Source organism: Equus caballus, chromosome 1, assembly GCF_041296265.1.
Source record: "Equus caballus isolate H_3958 breed thoroughbred chromosome 1, TB-T2T, whole genome shotgun sequence".
Lineage (NCBI taxonomy): Eukaryota > Metazoa > Chordata > Mammalia > Perissodactyla > Equidae > Equus > Equus caballus.
Genome location: NC_091684.1, coordinates 58,774,600 through 58,796,465, shown reverse-complemented (window position 1 = coordinate 58,796,465; position 21,866 = coordinate 58,774,600). Strand labels below are relative to the sequence as shown.

Sequence of the window (21,866 nt, the reverse complement as noted above, 5' to 3'; positions counted from 1 at the left end):
CCAGGAAGTGTCTCACTGCCCTTCACTTTGGCGGTCCCTCCCTTTCCCTTCTCATGCCACTGCCCCCTGGCCCTGTGCAGGGGAGGGAACTGAGGCCAGACAGGGAAGTGACTCGCCTGAGGCTCACAGGGAGTCTGTGGCAGGCCCCTGCCCAGTTGGGGTGCTTCCTTTAGTCGTATTTCAAAACTGTACTAGCTTGAGACCCTCCCTGGCCTGGTTGAGATGGATGAACAGAGATTCCTCAGCAGTCGGGGTGAGACGGGCCCTGCTAATCTTTGCTGAAGGGAGGTGTGAGTGGGTGGATGGATGGATGGATGGACGCGTGGATGGGCGGGTGAGCGAATGGAGGAGTGAATGTGGAGTGAGAGAAGGAAGGGGGGGGAGAGAGAGAAGGAGGAAGGAGTGAATGAAAAATGAGTAATACACTTAGGCCCTCCAGGGCTTGCACTTCATTCCATTGCAGATAGCAGACACAAGGCCAGGCTCTGCCCTCATGGAGCTTGCATTTTCATAAGGGAAACTGGATAATTTAAGAAAAATTTACAAAAGGAAAAAGGGCCCACAGTGGGCCACACTCCACAGCATCCTTGCCGCCTGAGAGGCACCCTTTCGGGAAGGTCTCCAGGTGATCACCTGACCACCGTCATGCTGACCTCGGGGGGCACTGTCTCCCATTTGCTGTCTGACCCAGGAGCAGACTCATCATTCCGCCTTCGTTTCCGGTAGCACAATTGACAGAGGCTTGTTTAAACCAGACTTTACTATAGGCTTGAGGATAACAACAGGGACACAAACCCAGAGGCTGGCATGGGCCTTCATTAGGGTTTCCAAGTTCCTGGCATTCGTGTCCCCTTTCCCTATTCCCTCTACTGACATCACTTGGTTGATCTTGGTGCTTCCTCTCTGAGCACAGGATCCTCCTCTGAACTGTGCTCCAAGCAGCAACTAGCCCTCAGTGGGTGCTGGCGTGTGAAATAACGCTTAGTTGCCCTCCCTGGGCTGGGGAGTCTGGCCATGTGGATGTTGCTGACATGTCTTCATCTCGGGAGCCCTTGGAGAGGCCTCCCTGCCTGCTTCTCCTCCTGCTCAGCACTGGGGGTGACGTGGAAGCCATGCACTTGGTGGGGTTTGGTCAGCAGATGAAGCAGGAGCCCCATGGTTGGAACTGGAGTGCCGAGGACAGAGAGGACCAGGAACCTAGCCAAGCTCCTGGCAAAGACTCTCTAGCCCAAGGTGACTTGCTCAAGACCACATGGTGAGTGTCATAGCTGGGTCTACACCCAGAACCCCTGACTCCTACAGTCCGGCGCCCAAGGTCCCTCATGACTGGTGGGGCCAGGAGAGGAAGCCAGGTGTCCTAATCCTTGCCCGGGGCCCTTGCATCAGTCCACTCAGCCTTCCTTTCTTTGGCATTGAGGGAGACGGGGAGTTCTGTCCGTCTGTCTGGCCTCCTGAGCTTCATTTGCTGGCGACCTCTTCAACTGCCTCTTAGTTTTTGCAACTTCTTGTCTTTCCCAGGAGATTTTGCAGTCGAAGACGTGAAATGTGTGGAAAGCCATCTCGTGCTCTCCTCTCTTGAGCCGTGAGGGGCGTGGGAGCAGTCTTTGCAAGTGGCCGGCCCCACATGCCCTGCTCCTTTGAGCCTTGAGTAGAGGATACTCTGTCCAGGACACGGCCTCTGAGATGACTCGGGGACAGTGCTGGAGGAGCTGGAGGTCTGCGTTTACTAGCACCCAGAGGGTGCTCTGCACACAGTGGCTCTGATTTATGAAATGGGGCTGTGGGTGGGCTGCGTAAGTGGACTAGTGGTTGGTTGATGTTATGGATGGGCAGTTAGGGGTCCCGCGGGCAGGTTGGAATTGTGCTGAGGAGCTGACTGGGTGCCGAGTGGGCTGGCCAGCAGTTGGGTTGGTAGGCTGGGCATCAGAGAGAGATAGGCCTGGTGAAGGCTGAGTGGGTGTGGGCCAGAGATGCCCTAAGTAGGGTGTTCACTTGGGTAGCCAGATGGGAAGCACACACCCCAGGCTGTAGCTGAGCAGGGTGAGTATTGTGAGAGCAGGTGGGGGTGGGGAGTGTGTGTTCTGAGCGCTGGGTGGGTTGGGTATTGGCTGAGAGGGTCGATGGTGGCATGGGAGGTAAGGGGCTTGCTGGTTAGGGAGGGGGGTGGGTAGGCCGGCTGTAGAGATTGGGTTGGGTGTGTAGATGGGGTCTGGGCCTGGGCAGGCAGTTTGGGGCTGAAGATCTGGATGCTCCCCTCCACCTTCTCTTGGCATCTCATATTTGTCAGCTGCTGAGTCAAATGCCTGGCTCCCCTCTTGCCTCCTTCAGCTGCAAACCAGCTTCCAGCCCTCCACACCTCCCCACCCATCAATTAGCCTGCTCTGGTGCTGAGGGAGTGGCCCCAGGGTGGGACAGTGCCTATTCAGAGCAGTGGTCAGGGCCCGATCCACTTGAGCCAGCCCAGAGTGACCTCTGGATGCTTTCCGGAAACCTCTGGCAAGCGTCTCCCCTCTCACATTGCACAGGCTCAGCTGTTTGGGGAGGACGTGGCGTGCGGGCAGGACGCAGTGGGTGGCTTTCCGCAGGGTGAGTGGAATCACGGTTCCCCAGAGCCGAGCTGGCCACGGGTGCCATGATCCCCACAAAGGAGCGGCAGGGCTGGGGGCCTGGGCAGGGAGGGTGAGGAGCAGGGGGAAGCCTCAGGGGAAACTAACAAGGGCCTAGAAAGATCTGCTGGCGTAGATCCCTTACAAAAAGACCTAGATGTGACTCTCGGCCGGCATGGGCCTTTGTACCGTCCAGGGAGGAAGACTCTGTGGAGCCAAATTAGGACTAAACTGGGTGACAGAGGGACCATTGAACACCCAAGAGTCCAGAGGCAGTTTTCATAAGTGCTTCAAAGCAGGGGCCGTGCAGCTAGCCTGCTGGTATCCAAACCCCACCTCTGCTACTTCCTGGCTGTGTGACCTCATCAAGGCACTTGACTTCTCTGTTGCTCATTTTCCTCAATCATGAAATTGGGCTAATATGATGTCTTGTATTGTAATGTAATACCTACTGTTGTCTGCAGTCTCTCATCTTCTCACTAAAGGGGAGGCCCAGGGACAGCCATGGGCAGCTGGGTTCATGCCCCTGCAGATCTCTGAAAGCAATAAAGGTGCATTCATTAATTTAGATATTCCAGACAGAGGGTATTTCACCTGGCCCTCTTCTACATCAGGAGTGAGCCCTCGTTCCCGGGATCCACTCCAAATCAAGGAGCCTTGGGGGAGGGGAGGGGGAGGGAATGAATGGTGCTTGATGGAGAGGCCCTTCCTGGTTCAGGGGAGGCCGAGGAAGACAGAAGGCTCCTGCGGCCCCTGCCCCGGGCATGCCAGAGGACGGGCGTGGAGGCCGCAGGCTGCCATGCACTGACCACAGCAGGAGAGGAGAGGGCAGTGAACGGCCTCGTTGCTGGGCCCTCTCACCCTGCAAAGGCCCGGACGTCAGCTGTCCCGCCAAGAGTAGCTCCTGTGGAAGGAGCTGGTGCCGGAGAGGAAGCCCAGAGCGTGCTGGCCTCCCCAAGGGCCGGGTCCCAGGCTGCCTCTCAGGCCGTGGCTGCTCCACTGGCTTGCCCCCCAGGAACTGTCCAGTGTGTGGTCACCCCAGCTCGGAGCCGGTTGCTCACTCTGGAGTCCCACTCTGCTTCCAGCCACTTCCTGCTTTTGGCCTTGGCCCCTTTTCTGTCCCCAGCTGGGTCTCAGACACAGGACAGATCTTGGGTCCTAATGAGCTGACTTCCAGGGCTTCTCAAGGGCTTGGGGAACAGGGGTGTGTGTGTTGGCAGGGGAAGTCGAGTCAGGGGGAGCCTTTTCCTGTCCCTGTAACCAACTACGAGACCCTGGACAAGTGAGTTCGCCTCTCTGTGCCTTCTTGCTCTTAGCTCTAAAGTTATGACTGAGCTGCTTTCACCGGGAGGGGTAGGCTGGGAGGAGATATTGGTAAGGTCTGAAAAAACTTAAATTAGGACGTAAAAATGACCTGATTACTGGAGCCACAGAACCACAATGTGTATTCCCTCCATTATTGTCACACACTCAGCCACCTCCACGATTAACACAAGTGCCCACTGCCTCGGCACAGGTGTGCCCAGCTCCATGACTCAGCACAAGGAGCCAGCAACCTGGGTCTCATCGGGGGTTTCAGGCATCAAAAAGTCTAACTGAGGGGCTGGCCTGGTGGCGCAGCAGTTAAGTGCGCACGTTCCGCTTTGGTGGCCTGGGGTTCACCGTTTCGGATCATGGGTGTGGACATGGCCCCGCTTGGCAAGCCATGCTGTGGCAGGCATCTCACATATAAAGTAGAGGAAGATGGGCACGGATGTTATCTCAGGGCCAGTCTTCCTCAGCAAAAAGAGGAGGATTGGCAGCAGATGTTAGCTCAGGGCTAATCTTCCTCAAAAAAAAAGTCTAACTGCCAATTCTGCAAAATTGGGGCCTTAAGGGGAAGGCAAACTGCTGCACGTGTGTATATGTGTGTGTGTGTGTGAGTGTGTGTGTTTGGTCTCAAAGGCAGGTCAATGGGCTTTGGATTTCTCTGTCTGCTCACCGTTTGTAGCCCCCAACGTTTGCATAGCAGAGTTGACTGTAACTGCTGTCATTTCTCCTTCCCTTCAAAGTGGGAGGGTGAAGAAGAAGGAAAACAAGAATTTTTCTTGCACTTTTCACAGGATCAGACTCAGGCCCAGAGAGGTTAAGTGACTTGTCTAAGGTCACCCAGTGATTTAGACAAAATCCAGGCCCGGAAGCCTAATACCGTGGGTTCAAAGGCTGATGTTGGCCCATCTCCTTGTGGCTCCTCCTGCTCCTGGGGCATCTCAGGGGGTGTGCTCCTGCTCTGCTCCTCAGGGGCCCCAGGAGGAGGGTCGTTGGCCAGCCAGCTCCTCTGCGATGGGTCTGCCCTGCGGGACTTCACAGAGCAGGAACACTCCGCAGGCTTTGGACTTCCTGAGCAGGCCAGAGTGAAAGCAGTGAACTGCACCTCCCCAGTCCTGCCCTCAGGGAGCTCACCGTCAGTTTCTCACTCGAGGAAGCTTGCCTTGGCTTTCCAGAAAAGGCAAATGGAGGTGAGGTGAGGGGCAACACAGCCCCAAGGAGGGCATGTGAGGGCTCAGACCTGCTCGATGGCAGAGCCAGACACAGGAGGCAGTGATTCAGCTGGTCCTGGCTGATCGGCGGCTATGGCAGGCAGGCTGAGCTCTGTGGATGGAGCCCTATTGGGGACAGTGGGCCCCTCTGGGCACCTTTGGCCCAGAGAGGGGTGAGGCTTCCCCAGGTCACCCAGGAGATTATTGAAGAGCTAGGCCTCCCGACTCCCACACCAGTGCTCCCTGAGCTGGGGTCTGACTGGTGACCCGGTCACTTGAGGGAACAGCTGGTGTCCCTGGAAACCAGCCCACAGTCCCCAGGGCAGAGTACCTGGACATCCTGTCCCCTTCCTTCCAGACCAGATGAGACCCCCACTGTCCAGGATGCTTTGGAGGACAGAGCCTGGACCCTGTTGGGGTGCGGCTGTCCCAGGGTCCAGGACAGCAGCCTGAGAGGTGACACGGAGGTGTCAACCCATCTGAGCAGGGACTCAGCCCAGCCTCACTCAGCTTGGGATAACCCAGAACCTTCTTCCCCACAGGAAGCTGAGGTGGGGTGGCAGTGTGCAGGGTCCCACGGCGAGTTAGGGGAGAGTCTGGGCAGACCAGGCCTCCTGCTCCTCCATTGCTTCTGATGTCACTCCCCGTCTCTGAGAAACAGAGGAGGGAGGAACCCCAGGCACGAGGAGAGACAGAACTTCTCTCTACCCTTCTTGTGCCTCAGTTTCTCTCTCTGGAAAGAGAGCCCCTTTTTCTTGACATTCCCCTGACTGAGAGGCTGCATGTTCTGGAAATGGTTCATTACAAGGCCCTGGAGATCCCTGTCCTCCCTAACTACACCCCAGCTACACTGTCTTTGCTTAGTATCTCCAGCTTGCCAATCTTCTGCCCCCCTCAGGACCTTTGTCCGTGCTGCCCCTCCTGCCTGCAACACTCTGCTCTCTTCTCCTAGGTGTCACTGAAGGATGAGTGTGGTGGAGAGACAGGCCCAGGATGAACCCTGGGCTCCAATGTCAGACTGGAGAGATGGGGAGGAAGTGGCAAAGGAGAGCAAGAAAGAAGAGGACCAGGGAGAGCAGGTCCCAGGAGCCAGGGGAATGAAGTCATGGGCTCAAAGGTCAGGCAGTGGCAGAGTGAGGGCTCCAACCCAGATGCCCCATTTTAAGTCCAACATCCCGTCCTCCATGCCCACCAGCCCAGGCCGGAAGATGATGCTGGTGGAGGGTCTCAAGAAGAACAGAGAATGTAGATTCTCTGTGGCCATCACCTCTGAGCCTTTGTTCAGCCAGTTTCTCCCTGGAACGCCCTCCCCACCCCGTGTCTACTCATAAATCCAGCCCCCAACTCGGGGCCAAAGCTGAGTGCCTCCCCTCCTGGCCTGCGAGGCCACCCCTGCCTGCGCCCTTCTGCTCTCCCTCCTCTGAGCCATCCCCCCTGTGCCTGTTCCTGAGAAAGGAGGACCCTGAAGCTCGCCTCCCAGGCCTCCACCCACACTCCTTCCGTCAGTCCCTTCTGGAATGAGATAAATATGGCCCAAGGATGTGTCTCTAGTCTGCTCACCTCCCCACACCTCTGCCCCTGCCCTGGGTCTGGCTTACCTTGTGTCGCTTGCAGGCCTCATGGGGGTCTTCCCGCCTCGCATCTGGCCCCTCTGGGTTTCATTCGTAATCCGCCCTATGGTCCTTCACTCCTTTGTTCCAAACCTTCGATGACTCCCCACTGCCTATAACTCTTTGGGGACACTCAAGGCCCCCTCTGATCTAGCCCCAGCCCAGCTTTCTGGCCTTGCCCTCCCAGTCGGTGCCCTGAATGCTCCTTCTGCTCCGCCTCACATTTGCCAGGAGTTTCGGGGCCTCCTCACCTTTGCATACACCGAAGCGCCCGTTCTCCACCTAGGGAAACCACGCTTCCTTCCAGAGCCGCTTCAAATGGCAATTCTGGCTCCCGGGGGTTTCTATGACATCTGGGGCAGACACCTGTGCGAGGACGTCCATGGGTGACTCCCCCTGCTTCCAGCTCCCCTGCTCCTGGAGGCCAGAAACCTCATCTTCTTGTCTTTTGTGCGCACCCTGGCCGTCCCAGTGTTCTCAAGACACGTTTATGGAATGAATGAGCCAGCGCAGCCTGTAGAGACAGAGCCTCCCTCTCCGGGGACCACGGAGCCCAGGAAGGTCCTCACTCCCGTTCCTGGGCGTCACCCCCAGCTCACCTTCCCCTGATGATCTCTTTTGTGCTCTCAGGACTCTGGCTGATGAGCATCCTCACCAGGGTGCACATGGCTGATATCCAGCTGCTCGTGAGAACCTGTCAGGATGTCGGGATGAGGAAAAGGGAGCGCTCAGAGCTGGATGCCTGTAAGGAAACACCATGGCGGGGGCGGGGGGAGGCATAGGGGTGCAGCTAGCAGGAATCATGGGTGCGGTGTCCCTAGCGATCCTGTGGTTCTGGCTCCAGAGCCCCCCCTCCCACTGGCTCTCAGGGCTCCCTGGCTCAGCCTGAAGGCCTAGCTTGTGGAGGAGGAGGCCACGGAGCAGGGATTCAGAGCCCAGCGCCTTCCCTCCCTGTATAAACAGATGACTTAAAGGCTTAGGGGCAGAAGAATAGATAGGCCTGGCTGCAGCTGGACTCTACCGTGGGAGCTCACTTTTCCTGCGGGAAGCAGCCTCTGAGTTGAAAGCCCTGGGACTCCTGGCGGCGCTCCCACTCCAGCCTGGGAGGAGGGCCTGGCTTGGCCTCTGACTACCTCCCCCTCCCCAAGTTCTGACCACAGGGAAAAGGGGCACCTCCCAGACTCCCGGCCTCTCTATGAAAATTCCCTCATGTGCACATGATGTTGGGGGAACGCAGGGCCCGCTGGGACTGGCCCCTGGAAACCACTGGGGGTGCTCATGGGATGAGGCACAGCATGCACTGGTGACCTGCACTGGCTTCTGTGTGAGCCCAGCACTGCCACTAGCTCACTGGGGGGGCCTGGGCCACTGACATGACCTCCCTGTGTCAGCTGCCTGAAGAATGAGAACAGTAATAGTATCTGCTTACAGGGTTGTTGTCAGGATTAAGTGAGATAACATGTGCAAAGCACAGAACAGCGCCTGACACACAGTGAGTGCTCAACAAATGGTAGCTATTATTATTATTTTATTATTGTTAATGCCATCTGGGATCTGAATCCAACCCAAAGAGGCCATGTGTGCCCCACTTCACACAGTGCGGTGGGGAACTGAAGTCCCTAGGCTGCACCCCATGCCCGGCCTTGTGCCAACACTGCCCTGAATCTCTGAACAAAATCCGCCCTCTCCCCTCCACCGTAAGCAGCAACCTCCACCCAGATGTCTGCGCTCTGCTGACACCCAGCATCCAGCTTTGAAACATCTGGATGGCATATCTTGACTCTCTCTGTGAAGTCCAGATGTTTGGGCAGCGTATGGACTCCCCTTTCCGGCCTCCCCGAGGAGAGGGGCAGGGGGCTCAGCATGTTGTGGTGAACATCTGTGGTTGCAGGGAGGCTGGCCCATGCCTTCCCCGAGCCGGGCCTCCCGACCAGGCGCCCTCATGGGGGACAGAGGGATGGAGACAGGCCCTGCTCCAGGTCACTGCCTGCTGTGGGCTGGCTCTGTCCCCCTGCCTCTGTAGAATGTGAGCGTCAGCTGGCTTCCTTGCCAGGAGGGGCACTCAGGGCTGGTGGGAGCAGGGAAGGGCACAGGGTCTCTGCCAGCCTGAAGCCTGGGGACTGGGAGTGAGGAGCCTCCGAAGCTAGTCCTGGCTCTCCTATGCATTGCTGTGTGACCTTGGGCAAGCCACTCTCCCTCTCTCAGCCTTGCTTCCTGCATTTGAACAGTGAGGGGGCTGGGCCGGGTCAGTGGTTACTAAGTCTGTCCAGCGTCAGATCCCAGCGCTGCCCGCCCCCATTACCACCACCACTACCGAGACGCTAATTCCCTGGGTCTCAGGTGGGCCCGGGGCCCGGGAATTTTTAACAAAGGCCCCTAAGGTGTGCCTCCAATGTGGGAGCCACCGGCCCAGATGGTGTATAAGAACCTGCTGACCTTCTGGCGGCCTGTGTGCGATGTCCCTGGACCTGGTTCTCACAGTCACTCCGGAAGGCTGACGTCAGCTGCTCTGGCCGCAGACAAGCACAGAGGAGAGCTCACAGCCAGGTCAGGTGGCATTGGCAGAGTGTGTATGTGTGAGAGAGGAGGCACGTGGGTCTGCGTGTGCCATGATAAAGGGGTGTGAGTGGGGAATATGAGTGTGTCTGTCTAAAAGCATGTGCCTGGATGTGCATGTCATCAGAGTGTGCATGTGAGCATGTGTGTGCATGTGTATCTCTGAAAAGTATGTCATCAGAGTATATGTGTGTGTGTGTCCACTCAGCACCAAGACTGTGTTCTTTATAGCCCACTGCTCTCTTGTCACCTTTGTGATGCTGGGGAGGGACAGGTGCTGAAATGGCCCAGGAAGGGCCTCTTGCCCCTGCCTGCCCTCCAGCTGAGAGAGTGGATGCTTACCCCCACGGGGAGCTGCAGGGCTGGGCTCTGGCCTGGAACACACTGCTGTGAGTGGCTGGGGAGGGCGCTGGGGCCGGGTCAGCGAGGAGTGGGCTGCACAGCCAGGCCTGGCCACTCGGCTCAGCCCCCACCGCGGCCTTGACAGAGCCATGGCCTCGGGGAGGCAGCAGGGCCTCAGAGATCCCCCTCCAACGAGACATCAGAACTGCTGGGTGGCCTCCAGCCTGGGCAGAAGTTCCGCGGACCCCTCAGTTCTGCGTGTTGTCATTCAGCCCATTCTCAGAGCCTAAGAGGGTGAGTGACTTTGGCAAAGAGGGGACGGCTGGAGTGGAGAACTGGAGGGTCCCTGCCCGAGGCGCCTCCTCCGTGATCCAGGTCACCGCCACTATCTTGCCCTCTTCATCCTGCGCTGGACCCGTTTGCTCTTTCTTTTCCCCCAAAATGGGTCAGCCTCACCCAGCTACGCACACGCATACACATGTACCTTTGCAGGCAGGGGGCCAACCCCAGGATCCCTGTTTTCAGGCCCCATCCCAGCCCCTGGCTGGTGAGACCTTGTGCCTCCTGCTGGGGTGTCGTGAAGCCCAACCCAGCAAGGCCTGAGGGCCCTGAGTCAGGAGGCCTGGTCTCTGCTCCCAGCACAGCCTTGGCCTTGCAGGGGGACCCTGGGCCGGATGGGAGCCAGGTGCAGTTGCAGGCAGATCCTGGCATCCCCCATGGAGATTAAGCAATAAGAACAATAACAATTAGGATCTTACTGAGCTCTTCCTATGTGCCAAGCACTCCTGGGAGCACTTTACATGTCATGACTGATTTGACCATCAAAGGACGGACGATAAGAGGTAAATGCTATTATTAGTCCTATTTTGCAGGAAGCCACTAAGGCCAGAGAGGTGAAGCAACTTGCCCAAGGTCACACAGGGAGTAAGCAGTGGAGACAGGATACAGAGCCACCCTGTGCTGAATCAGGTCACTTAATGGCACCTTTTCCGTTCCTTAGCACAAACAATGTGCCAGGCGCCCTGCCAAGCGCTTTCCATGCCTTCCCTGTCTCAGGAGCCTCCCGCTTCTTGAAGGACCAGAGCCGGAGGAAGAGGGAGCAGGAAAGGACCTGATGAGTGGCTGGGGAAGAGAGCCGTGGAAAGCTACGGAGGGCACGGCCGCAGTCGGCAAATTTTCTCCATAAAGGGCTAGAGAGTAAATATTTCAGGTGGTCTCTGTCGCAGCTACCTAGCTCTGCCACTGCAGTGCAAAAGCAGCCACAGATAGCACGGAAACGAATGAGTGTGGCTGTGAGCCAATAAAACGTTATTTATGGATGATGAAATTTAAATATGTATAATTTCCATGTGTCACAAAATAGTCTTCCTTTGATTTTTTTTTTTAACCATTTCAAAATGTAAAAAGCGTCCTCAGCCTGCGGGCTGTACAAAAACAGGGGTTGGGCCGCATTTGGCCCACGGGCTGTAATTTGCCAGCTCCCACGAGGGTTTAGTTTATGAGTACTGTGCTTTGTGGCTGTGCTGGTTCCTGCAATTCTTCAGCCAAATTGGAGCTCCTGTTCCCAGATGCTGCATCAAGCTAATCCAGAGTTCTGGATGAGAGTTGGACAATGGTTAGTCCTGATCCTGAGCTGGGATCCAGGTCTAAGCCAGGAACTCCTTTAAGGATTTGAGTTTTCAGCACCATCATTTCCTAGCTGAGTGATGTTGGACAAGTTTGTTAACCTCTGAATTAGATGAAATTCCCTTCAGGTGCAAAGGAGAGAACTTCAATTCAATTGCTTAAGCTAAAAAAAGACTTGTTGGTTCCTGAAATTGAGAAGTCTAGGAGTAGATCTAATAGCTTCAGGTACGGTTAGATCCAGGTGCTCAAATGATATTGTTTGGAGTCGATCTCTTTCCACCTCCTGGCTCTGTCTTTTCCAGTTGATTTTGTGCTTTACTACCGTCATCCTAAGAGGTAGTGCCAGCCATGGTGGTCTCGTCATTAAGATTCGGTGCTCTCACCTCCATTGCCTGGGTTCATTTCCCAGTCATGGAACCATACCACCTGTCTGTCGGTTGCCATATTGTGGTGTCTGTGGGTTGTTATGCTGCTGAAAGCTATGTCACCAGTATTTCAAATACCAGCAGGGTCACCCATGGTGGACAGGTTTCAGCAGAGCTTCCAGACCAGACAGACTAAGAAGAAGGACCTGGACACCCACTTCTGAAAAACATTGGCCATGAAAATCCTATGAATAGCAGCAAAGCATTGTCTGATATAATGCCGCAAGGTGAGGGGACGGCGCAAAAAGACCGGGCAGGGTTCCGCTCTGCTGTGCACAGGGTCACTAGGAGTCAGAATCAACCTGACGGCACTAAGAGGTGGCAGAAATGGCCACCAGCAGCTGAAAGCTCGCGTCCTCTCTGCTTAGCAACCCCAGTTGAAAGCAATGTCCACATCCCCAAACACTTAGCAAATTTCCAGAAGATGCTCACAGGCTTTGGTTGGTCAGGTTTGGGTCATGAAACTCCTGCTGAGTTAGTCACCATATCCAGAGGAGGCGGAATTCTGGGTTGCCCTTGCAGCCCACAGCAGGAACAGCAGCTGCCCGCCGCAGAATCGGAGGCTCGGTGTCCTCTTCGGTAAAAGGGGCATGCGACCCGCACTCAGTCAGGGCGGCAGTGGGGAACGGAAGCATCGTGACAGCCCTAAGCCACTGGAAAGAGGAAGGAAGGAAATGAGGTGCCTGTGGTCAGCCCTTCATCTGGGGACCTCTGATATCACACCACCACCTCTTGTTGAAAGACAGACCCACAGGATGTAAACTGGTACAGCCGCTGTGGAAAACAGCATGGCAGTTCTTCAAAAAATTAAAAATGGAATTACCATATGATCCACCTATTCTACTTCTGGGTATATACCCCAAGAATTAAAAGCAAGGACTCAAATAGACATCTGTACACCTATGTTCATAGCACCATTAATCACAACGGCCAAAAGGTGGAAGCAACCCAAGTGTCTATCAATGGATGAACAGGTGAACATAAGGTGGTATGTACATACGGTGAATGGTACTCAGCCTTTAAAAGGAAGGAAATTCTGACACATGCTACAACATGGATGAGGCATGAGGATGTTATTCTAAATGAAACAAGCTGGTCATGAAAAGGACAAATACTGTATGATTCCACTTATAGGAGGCACCTAGAGCAGTCAGATTCAGAGACAGAAAGTAGAAGGGCGGGTGCTAGGGGCTGGGGGAGGGGAGAACAGGAGTTACTGTCTCATGGGCACAGAGTGTCAGTGTGAGGTGAGGAAAAGCTCTGGAGACGGATGGTGGTGATGGTTGTACAACAATGTGAATACACTTATGTGTTGTGCACCATGGAACTGTATACCTAAAAATGGCTACAGAGGTCGATTTTATGCTATATATGTTTTACCACTGTTAAAAACAAGTTTTTTTAAGAAAAGAAAAAGAAAGTCCCATAGAAGACAATTCTTAACTCAAAGATGATTAACTCCAAACTCCACGGAAAGCTGGGGGGTGAGGGCGCCATTGGGCGAACTCCCACCCGAAGCCCTCAAACCAGAATGGCCGGGTCCCCGCCTCTGCAGACTAATGGATAAAGAAGCTGAAAGGCCCACTTCTGTGCATCTTAGGGGCAGTGGGTGGTGAGGTTGTGGTTTGTTCTTGCTGTGCTGTCACTGAACACCTTCTGTCCTGCCCTCCGCACAGACACGGACAGAAGCAGTTGCTTCGAGTCCTGCCCTCATGCCCATCTCAGATGGAGGCCCTCCCTCCTGAGCCCTACAAACAAGGTCCCCAAGGCCTCTTGCCTGAGTGGAGGCAGGAGGTTCAGGGGATGGGCCTGGGGTCCCCACAGGCCATTGTGGCAGAGCTGGATCTGGACCCTGCATCGCCTCCTGAGAGCCTCTCCGACACTGCACTCAACTGCTGCGCTCTGTGCTGCACCCAGCGACCACACTGACCTTGAAAACTGCACCTCGACTAAGGTCACTCCTGCCTCAAACCCTCTAATGGCTCTTAGGATAAAATTCCAACTCCTCATCCTCCTGGAAAGCCAGGAGGTGCTGAGCCCTGGAGCTCTCCGGCCTCATCTCCGCAACCCCTTGGCCCTGGCCACAGGCTCACTCTCGATGCCTCCACCACAAGATACCCAGGGGCCTCTGCATTGCCCTTTCCTCCTCTGTGACTGCTCTTCTCCCAGCTTTCCCCAGGGCTGTCTCCATCTACTCCTTCAGGCTTCAACTCAAATACTATTGCCCAAAGAACCCTTCTCAGAGTGCCTGCCTGAAGTGGCCTTTCCCAGTGAATCTCGGCTCTCTTTGCTTTGTTTCCTTCTTGGCACTCATCGGCTCAGACTCCCACAGGGGCAAGGGAGTGACAGCATAGCCTGTGTCATGCTGGCTGCAGTGGAAACTGTGGCAGCCACCATGCCTGGGTCCAACCCCACCGGATCCACCAAGCTCTGGCTTCCCTGGCAGCTGCCAGGAGGGGCTGGGAAATACAGTCCAGAATTACACAGCAGTCAGTTACATGGCGGATGGGGAGGAACCAGCAAAAACATCATTTGTTCTTTCTGCCCCGTCAGTGGCTTGTTCTGAGACACTGGTTCCATAGGGCCTCTCCAGGGATGTTCCACGTGATGGAGCAGCCAGCTGTGCTTTCTGAGAAGCTGAGGCTAGCTCAGTAACACACTACCTTGGTTTTGCTCTCCTTCCTCATTGCCTTATTTCCCTTCCCCTCACTCTTGCTTCCTCGGATTATACCCCACAATAAAGCATTAGTACGTAAGCTTTGCTGGAGACTCTGTTTTCTGGGGAATCCAGGATAAGGTATTTACCTTTGCAAAATCAGCATAACACCTAGCAAAAATGAGTGCTAGAGAATATTGGATAGATGAATAGATGGATGGGTGGGTGGATGGTTGGGTGAGTGGGTAGATGGATGGGTGGATGGATGGGTGGGTGGATGGATGGATGGATAGATGGATGGGTGGGTGGGGGCCTGGGTGGATGGGTGGGTGGCTGGGTGACTGCGTAGATGGGTGGATGTGTGGATGGATGGATGGGTGGATGAAAGTCTTCACTAATAGAACACAGTAAGGAACTTTCTCGTAGTCATAGATGCAAATGTAGATATCCACATATTCAGGCTAAAAACATTGGTGCACACAGCTAGGGAAATGCTGCCACAGGTATGCCACCCCTGTTCCCCTCCCACATACTAAAAACACACACTCAGACACTCCTCCTGACCTGTGGATAACTCTGTCTCTTCCAGATCAAGCCTCTTATGAGTGAACCAAGACTATATTTGCAAAGTTGGAAAAGAGGCTCCTGACACACGGAAGAGAACTGGCCAGTGGATAGATAATCCTCTTGAGAAAGGAGATGAGGGCCAACAGGCGTGCTCTTGCATACCAAATGCTGCTCTGAGCCCTGTGTGTACAAACTCACTAGAGCCTCGCAGCACCCTCTGAGGTAGATACTATTACTTCTTGCTTCTTATAACAAAGGAGGTAACTGAGACACAGAGAGGTCTAGAACCTTCCCCAAGTCACCCAGCCAGTAAGATGCTGAGGCTGGGTTTGAACCCATGGCCATCCGCCTCCAGCAGCTGTGCTCCCACCCACTCTTCTCGGAGAGAGTGGAGATGATTCTACTCTTCTTCTTCGCCAGCCCACCCTAGTGAGCCTGGTTTTCCCATCACCCCAGCCAGGGCAGCCTTCCACTCTAACCGCTCTCCCTCTCGTTTTACAATTGGGGAAAATGAGACCCTGAGAAGTGAAATAACTTTACAGAGAAAGAAGGAACAAAGCCAACCAGAGTTCCACAAAGTGCCAATAACATCGATATCATCGTGTCTCTGATTATAGATTTCATCACCTTGTGATGGGTAAAGACCTTTCACTCCATGGAGAGAAAGGGGGGCCTTGGGCCAGAGCTGTGGTTGAAAATTAAAAATTCTCTAGCGCAGCAACCAGGTCTCCAACTGAATAAGCTACAAAAGGTTAGAGAGCATGTCTGTCTAGTCCACCACGGCAGCCCTGCCCGCTGCCCAAGCTCCAGGCTGCATGCAGGAGACATTCAAGTGATAACAGCAACCCTTCACTGAGCCCTTACTGCCTGCCGGGCGCTGTTTGAACCACTTCACTTGTATTAACTCACTGAATCCTCTCAATACCCTTATGCAACTGAGTCTGTTATTATCTCCATTTTACAGATGGGGAAACTGAGGCACAGAGCCCTTAAGTAACTCACACACAGCACACAGCTAGTAATGAGTCAATGAATAAAGAAATGTCTGTTATGTCATCTCTGAGTCCTCCTAAAATGTCCCACCCAGGACCTCAGAGAACGCAGAGTCCACCCCAAAGCAGCAAGGTGTTCCTCTCCCTTCAGCAGGTAGTATGTGCAGTATTCTGGGGAGGAACCTGGAGAGTCTTCCCAGATGAGACCGGGCTGGGAGGACTGGTGGTCAGCGGGGCCAGGGGGGAAGCAGCCTGCGGAGGAAGCATTTTGTTTGCTATTCTGGAGGTGCTAAGCGGGAAGGTGGCAGTGCCTCACACGCACACTCGCACACACAGTGTCTCGGCTGACAGGAAGAGGAAATGCCTTGCATTTTCCGGCCACTTGTCCCCAGGCCAAGCCTAGATGCCAGCCCTAAAAATACAGCCTGGAAGCAGAGCTATGCTAACAGCTCCCCCGTCTCTGCTGCCCTCCCCTCCTTCCCTCAGGTTTATTTTTGAATGAAGACGCTGCCTGAAAGGAACTTGATGCTGGGGAAACCTGAGCCCATTTCTTTCCTGTCTCCTTCCATTCAGGTTTCTGGAGATGGGGAGAAGGGAGGGAGGGAAGCAAAGGGGATGGGACAGAGAGGGTCACATACAGGCCCTTTCTGCATGATTTGATGACCTGGTTGGCAGTTAGAATTTGTCAAGCTGACCACCATGCGAGGCACAGCATGGGGAACAGGAGTCAAACACGCCCTCTCTGCCCTCAAGGCACTCACAGTCTCCACGAGGCAGGGACCAAACAAGAAAGAAAGCACACGGCCTGAGGCTGACTCCAGGGTCCTCCATCCGGTCCTGAAGGGCCACTCCTTTGTGCCTGCCCAGAACTTACTAAGCAAATAAAGCCCCGGATGAGTGAAAGACAGAAGACCGCACTGCTGCGTACAACTGGAAACAAGGCAAGGCTGTCCACTCTTTCCAGCCCTATTGTACCTTGTACTGGGGTTGAAGCCAGTGCAATAAGGCAAGAAAAATAAACAAAAAGCATCTAGATTGAAAAAGAAGAAGCAAAACTGTCTTTATTTGCAGATAACATGATCTCCTACATAGAAAATCCTATAGAACCCACGAAAAAGCTACTAGAATTAATAAGTGAGTTAGAAGGTTGTAGAATTCAAGCTCAATATACAAATGTCAATTGCATTTCTATATACTAGCAATGAGTAATCACAAACTGAAATTTAAAACACTGCCATTTACAATACCATAAAAAAGTATGAAATATTTAGGGATAAATCTGACAAAAGATGGGTAAGACGTGTACATTGAAAACTACAAAGCATTGCCGAGAGAAATTAACCAAAAGAACTAAATAAATGGAGAGATATACTATGTTCATAGATTAGAAGATTCAATATTGTAAAGATGTAGATTTTATGCTAAATTGATCTATAGATTCAGTGGAATCCCAATCAAAATCACAGAAGGCTTTTTGGTAGAAACTGACAAACTGATTCCAAAATTTTATGGAAATACAAAGAACCTAGAACAGTCAAAATAACTTTGAAAGAGAATAAAATTGAAAGACTCTATCTGATTTTAGGACTTATTATAAAGCTATAATAATCAAAGCAGTATGGTATTGGTGTAAAGATCAATGAAAGTAGTAGTCCAAAACTAGATCCACATATATATGACCAACTGATTTTTGACAGACGTGCCAGGAAATGGGTAAAGGATAATCTTTTCAACACATAGTGCTGAAACAATTAGACAGCGATATACAAAGAAGGAGGGCGAGGAGGAGAAGAAAAAGAACAACTTGGATTCATACCCTGCACAATATACAAAAATTAACTCAAAGGATCATAAACCTAACTGTAAGAGCTAAACTTATAAAACTTCTGGAAGAAAGCATAGGAGAAACTTACTGACTTTGACTTTGTCAAAGATTTTATAAATAAGATGTAAAAAGAACCAACTATAAAAGAAAAAAATAAATAAATTGGACTTCATCAAAATTTTAAAAGTTTGCTCTTCAAAAGATATGGCTATAAAATGAAAAGATAGGTCACACGTTGGGAAAACTATTTGCAATACATTTATCCAACATAGGTCTTCTATCTAGACTTCATGAAGAACTCTTAGAACTCAGTAACAAGACAATAAACAGCCCAATTTTTTTAAGTGGGCAAAAAATTTGAACAGACACTTCACCAAAGATTTGGATGACAAATAAGCACATGAAACACTGTCCCACATCAGTAGCCATTAGAGAAATGTACATTAAGAGCACACTGAGATACCACTACTCACATGCTAGAATGGCTAAAAATGGCTCTAGAAGACTAACCATACCAAGTGTCACCCAGGATGTGGAGCAACTGAAATGCTCATACACTGCTGGTGGGAAGGCACAATGGTGCAAGCATTATGGAAAACAGTTTGGCAGTTTCTTTTTACTCAGGTATTTACCCAAGAGAAATGAAAGCATATGTCCACGCAAATATGTATTCACAAATGTTCATGGCGGCTTTATCTGTAACAGCCAAAAACTGGAAGCAACTCAAATGCCCATCAACAGGTAAATGGATATACAAATTGTGGTATATCTACACAATGGAATACTACTCAGCAATAAAAAGTAACGAACTATTGGTACACACAACAGCATGGACGGACATCAAAATAATTAAGTTGAGTGAAAGAAATTGGACCCCTCAAAAAAGTACACAATGGATGGTTCCATTAATACAAATTCTAGAAAATGCAAACTAATCTAAAATGACAGAGAGCAGATCAATTTGGGGGGTGATGGATATGTTCATCATCTTGATTGTGGTGATCATTTCACAGTGTAAGGGTATGTCAAAATTTATCAAATTGGACACTATCCATATATAATGTGTAGTTTATTGTCTGCCAGTTATATTTAAATAAAGCTGTAAAAGACAAAAGTTTTCTTTAAAAAATCTGAGGATGGGCCCAGGCAAGGATTCTTAACTGAGTTTTGGTTGTGGCTTTCTGAGAATATGATGAAAATCACAGAAAGTCCCATATGCAGGGGTCCCACCCACGATGGACCTCCAGAGACCTGTGAGGCCCACCCTCAGATGCCACCCTCCACATTCTTGGTCTACAGCAGCTTCGATGACCACACGTGTTAATATGCTGGTTCTCCACACAAAATAATGCTGGGCAGACCCGTTCCCTTCAGTATTTCCCACCCTTACCTGGTCTCTTTTTGGACCAACAACACGTGTTTACAACAAAGCCAGTAGAGATTACAAGGAGGCATTGAACACTGAGATAGAGCTAAGGAGTTGGACTCATCGTGGGTCATGCCTGGGGGCTGCCCTCTGATGCGCTGTGCACTGATGCCTGGACTCTTGGACCCTACATATGACAAAGACTTGGAGCAGCCATCCTGGGGGAGCTGGAGAAACCGGAGCAGGCTCCACTTTCACCGTCTTTCTCTCCTGCCTGGGTCTCCCAAACTCAGGCCTCCTTCATCACAGGCAGACGCGTGGCATAGCCTGTAATGAGATGGGCCTGACTGCCGGTGCGTCCTCGGCTACTGAGCCTTGACTCTGGACACAGGCTGACTCCTGACTCTGTGAGAATGACCCCAGACCCTAGCCACAGGCTGACCCCTGGCCCTCGCCCCAGACTGAATTCTAACTCCCATCACTGCTGATCCTGATACTGACCCCACACTGACTCCCACGTGGTATAAATCACAGAGGAGTCCAGACAAGGAACTGTGCGCGCTCAGGGCTGAGCACCTCTTGGTGGAACATAGCAAAAGTCTTGTTTTCAGTCCTGTTGCCTCTAAACGTGAGACGACGATGATGATGATAAGGCAAAGATGAGGAGGTGGGAAGGTCCTCAGTGTGATTTGACTGTGTGAGCAAACACTTCCCACCTTGGAATCTGGAGACTGAGAATCAGCCTGCGCTCCCCTCCCCTGATCCTCCCCCATTTCCAGGGGTTACTGGTCCCACCCCATCCTCTGAACCTCCAGGCTCCTCCACTCCGGGAGTCCCCGGGGAGAAGTAGCTCAAACCTCCCAGCAGAGGGCGCCCTGTGCCTTCTAACTCGGCATGGTGGCCTGTTTCCTGGGTGCCAGGGCCAGAGTCCTTGGCACACACTGACCCAGCTTGGCTGCTGGGCAGCAGGAGGGGGTTCCTGGCAAGATGGCTCCTTGGGCTCCCCTCCCAGCAGCCAAGTCCTTCCTGACTTGTGCTCTGTCTGTGCCTTGGCATCAATGGTGTCAGTGGGTTCAGAGATGCCTTTGGGCTGGAGCCTTCAAGTGTGGCTGCCCTCCCTTGATGCCTCAAAGAGCCCTGACAGTTAGTGGGCACCCACCACAAAGTGCTACGGTTCTTTGGCCTTCCTAGCCTTCCCCTGGCCTCTGGAATCAGGTCCCTGCCCTCCAAGAGTTCTAATCCAAGCATCCTTGACCAGGGTTTTAGCCTAGTGGCTCTCAGCCATGGCTGCCCACCAGAAGCACCTGAAGAGCTTCTTAAAAATATTAGTGCCTTGTCCCACCCCCAGCCAATCAAAAGAGACTCTGGCGTGTGGCTGAGGCATAGTATTTTGTTATGAGTTCCCAGGTTGAGAATCAAGGGGCTAGAAGGTCTGACAGAGGCCCCGGCCCTTGCTGCTCCCGGTGTGGTCAAGGGCCAGCAGCATCTGCATCACTGGCAGAGTCTGGGGCCCACCCCATCCTAAGTCCTAATGTCCTCGTGAATCCAGATCTGCCTTTTTACAAGGCCCCAGGGGATTCACGGGCACAGTAACATCTCAGAAGTGCTGACTTAGAAGCAAAGCCACAGCTCCTGACATCCAGAGGTTGATTTCATGATCAGGCTTCAGGGAAGCAGAGCAAAAACAGAGGGCACAGCAAGGATGCAGCCTGATGGAGAAGGGCCTCCCTGGAGCAGAGAGGGAAACCCACCTGGGAAGAGAGCTTGGAGCCAGCCACAGAGAGCTGTGACCGGCAGACGGGGTGGAGCATTTCCTGTAGACAAAGGGGGCCCTCGAAGATTCTTGAGCAGCAAACTGCCTGAAAATAAGAGCTTAGAAAATCTGGAAGAGAAGGCAGTGAAATAGAAGAGCGACTTGCTTTCCACAGCCCCGGGCAGGGTGATTAATAATGAAAATAATAACAAGGAAAGGAATAGCTAAAATTTTTTGGCTCCAACTATGTTCCCAACATGCTTCAGAGTACTTGTTTTGGTTACAAGTAGAGTGGAGGTTCAGCTGGTGCACACCGGGCAGGCTTCTGGGGGCATCTGGACTGATGGGTCAGTGTCCCCAAAGCCCCTGTTGTCAATCACGTTGAATGTCATCCCTGGTCACATCTAGGCCTTTGTCAAACAGACCGCGTGCCACCCATGGGTGGTCAAGTAGCGTAGCCACATGGAGCCTCCATCTCTTTCGTGCTAAATGGAGTTAACAGTAACTCCACCTCCCGGGCTTTGGTGAAGATTGAAGGAGAGCGTTACATAGAGTGCTGAGCAACACGTCTGGCACACAGTAGGGTCAGTAAATGGAGCTCTTGTTACTTGGCAAAGAGACCCAGGTGAGGGGGTGACCCTTGAGACTGGAGACTGGGTATGTAGTCTACACCCCACTTCAGACTCCTGGACTGCCCCCCACCCCCACTGGACCATGGGCAAGGGCTCCAGGTTCCTGCTCCCACTCCGCCCCTTTGCTCCAGTGGAGCAGACCCAGCTCCTCCCAGACTGCGCCTGCTGTGGGGGCAGCCTCCTCTCCTGCTGTTCCTTCAGCCGGGATCCCTTCCCCTCTGCCTTTGGATTAACTCTTCTTGCCCCTTGAAAACCTAGCTCAGTGAACAAAAGAGAAACTGAGTCACGGGGCACAGTCCCTGAGTGCTGAGGCTGGGTTAGAAACCCCCGCCTGCACTGTGACCCCCCAACACCCTGTGGCCATTGCCCCAGTGCTGTGCCCACTGTCATC

The 21,866-nt window shown here is 52.9% G+C and overlaps 1 long non-coding RNA gene across 2 annotated transcripts; it reads right to left on the bottom strand.

Annotated features, from left to right (window-relative positions):
* Positions 1-742: 742 nt before the first annotated feature.
* LOC138923579 (uncharacterized) lies at positions 743-21,009 on the bottom strand. Of its 2 annotated transcripts, XR_011437357.1 has the most exons (6): positions 20,842-21,009; positions 9,172-12,337; positions 7,335-7,429; positions 6,987-7,101; positions 4,795-4,985; positions 743-3,142 (listed from the first exon to the last, which is right to left on the bottom strand). It is a non-coding gene; the product is annotated as an uncharacterized lncRNA (long non-coding RNA). The 2 variants fall into 2 exon arrangements; XR_011437358.1 differs by lacking the exon at positions 9,172-12,337 and having other exon boundaries at positions 4,795-7,101.
* Between the last annotated feature and the right edge of the window lie 857 nt (positions 21,010-21,866).